This window comes from Eumetopias jubatus, unplaced genomic scaffold (genome assembly GCF_037043125.1).
Source record: "Eumetopias jubatus isolate StellerSeaLion01/CBP00866 unplaced genomic scaffold, mEumJub1_p1.0 scaffold_7, whole genome shotgun sequence".
NCBI classification, from domain to species: Eukaryota; Metazoa; Chordata; class Mammalia; order Carnivora; family Otariidae; genus Eumetopias; species Eumetopias jubatus.
In genome coordinates this window covers 12396403-12399288 of record NW_028274813.1, presented here as the reverse complement: position 1 = coordinate 12399288, position 2886 = coordinate 12396403, and positions in this window count along the sequence as shown.

The window sequence follows — 2886 nt, the reverse complement described above, 5'->3', positions numbered from 1 at the left end:
TACATCCAATTTCCAATATTCAGCAATTGATCCAAACTTCCAGTTTTAGTATTAATCTGTTGGTAGAAGAGAAAACAAGTTAACATGATCATGCTTAATGCCATTAGGTATCACTCAATAAATCGTATTATCTGTCTTTCTAAGATGAATGAGGAATACAAAGCAAAAATATTTAGAGGAAGATAGATTTTTCATCTTATAATTTGTATGACGTAGGCTCCTTATAAGTTATTAAAATGACATACTCAAAAATCACTAACTGAACAATCCCAATGTTAAATCTGGAAAAAAAAAGAAAAATTCCACCCTCAATTTTCTTTCTTGCCAGGTATACCCAAATCAATGCCCAAGCAAAATTTCCTAGAAAATATGGCACTCATAAAAAGTGTGAGAAAAATTTCACTTCCTCCAAATCATTCTTTGGTAATTCAAAGGTCCTATAATGGGGCCAATAAACAACTTCGTAAGTTGGTTTAACATTTAGAATTACACTAACAGAAAAATATATCTTGGGGCGCCTGGGTGGCTCCGTCGTTAAGCGTCTGCCTTTGGCTCAGGTCATGGTCCCAGGGTCCTGGGATGGAGCCCCACATTGGGCTCCCTGCTCCACGGGAAGCCTGCTTCTCCCTCTCCCACTCCTCCTGCTTGTGTTCCCTCTCTCACTGTGTCTCTGTCAAATAAATAAATGAAATCTTAAAAAAAAAAAAAAGACCTGAGCCGAAATCAAGAGTCAGATGCTTAAACAACTGAGCCACACAGGCGCCCCTTACGGTATCATTTTAAATTCATACCTTGACATAGAATCTAATTTAAAAATGGGCAAATGATGTGCATAGATATTTCTCCAGAGACAGATAAATGGCCAATAAACGCATGAAAAGGTGTTAACACCATCAGTTATTAGGGAAATGCAAATCAAAACCACAATGAGATACCAACCCACACACACTTAGGATGGCTATAATCAAAAAGATAGACAAAAGCAAGTGTTGGCAAACTGGAACCCTCACAGATTGTTGGTGAGAATGAAAAATGGCTCAGCAGTTCCTCAAAAACTTAACCACAGAATTACCATATGACCCAAGAACTCCACTCCCTAGGTCTCTTACACCTACAAGAATGAAAAATATATAGCCACACAAAAACTTGTACACAAATGTTCATGGTGTCATTATTTATAACAGCCAAAAAGTGGATATGACCCAAATGTCCATCAACTAACAAATGGAAAAACAAAATGTGGTATATCCACACAAGGGAATCTTATTCAGCCATTAAAAAGGAATGAAGGGGCGCCTGGGTGGCTCAGTCATTAAGGCTCTGCCTTCGGCTCAGGTCATGATCCCAGGGTCCTGGGATCGAGCCCCGCATCAGGCTCCCTGCTTGCCGGGAAGCCTGCTTCTCCCTCTCCCACTCCCCCTGCTTGTGTTCCCTCTCTTGCTGTCTCTCTCTGTCAAATAAATAAAATCTTAAAAAAAAAAAAAAAGGAATGCAGTACTGATTTGTGTTACAACATAAATAGACCTTGAAAACATTATGCTAAGTGAAAAAGGCAAGACACAAAAGACCACATATTGAATCATTTCGTTCATATGAAATGCCCAGAATAAGCAAATCCATAGAAACAGAAAGTACATTAGTGATTGCCAGGGGCTGAGGGGAGAGGGAGAAATGAGGAGTGACTGCTAATGGGTACAGGGTTTCTTTCTGGGGTAAATAAAAATGTTCTAGGATTAGCGATGATGGCTGCACAGCTTTGTGAATGTATGAAATACTACTGAACCTGAACTGTACACTTTAAAAGGGTGAATTTTATAGTATTTGAATTATACATAAAGAAAAATAAGATATTAAAAAAATTACATCTTGAAATGTTTTTGGACCACCAAGGTGATGTGAACCAGCTCCCACCACCGCCCATGACTGGTGGTTATAATTTCCTAAGGACAGGTTTTCTTCCCCTGTTTTACCTGGCATCAAGGCAACTTTCCTTACAGATCTTTGAAAGAGGTAGAGTGAGTTTTTGTCCTTGACACCACACACCTTTGGGAATCCCAGAATTAAAGGCAGAGAGTCTTTTGTTAGCTTGCCTCGTATTTTAATAAGCCCACGGCTGACTTCTAACTATGCCTCCAGTCCTGCAAATTCACCAAGTTCTTAATCAAATCTAACCAAGTTGCCCCGGTTTACCAAATGCCCTCAGAGCAAATAAGACTTATGGATTCCTTTAGTCTCAGATTTTCAGCTTTCTTTTAGATTTTGGCATATTAATTCCTAAGTACCTTTTTAAAAAAAAGCTTAAATGAACATTCTTAGCTATTTGCAGTGTGAAGGTTTTTCCAAATATCTTAACTATATTCCCAACATGAAAATTCTATATTTACTTCTCAAGTTAAAATGAACTCTAAGGAGTTAAGACAGGATTTGCAAAAACAAAAGACAGCCTGATACAGTAGCTTCAGTATTACAGGGCACCTGGATGACTCAATCAGTTAAGCATCCGACTCTAAGTTTCGGCTTAGGTCATAATCTCAGGGTCGTGAGATCAAGCCCCATGTGGGGCTCCATGCCAGGAGTGGAGCCTGCTTAAGATTCTTTCTCTCTCTCTCCCTCTGCCCCTCCCCCCCAAAAATAAAGAAATAATAAAAAAATAAAGTAGCTTCAGTGTTACTTGTGACCTCAGCTGATTACAGTAGATATTTAAGATTAAAAATATATTCCAGGGAAAAGTTTACTTTAGAAAAAGTTAATTTGAAAGGGAGTCTAGTTTTAAAAGAACTATGAGTAGATGACTCCTTCTTTTAGGTATCATTACCCAACTAAAGTAAATAAGATTGCAGGCAAGGATACACAGAGGGACCAAAGAAAGATAAGTCCAGATACATA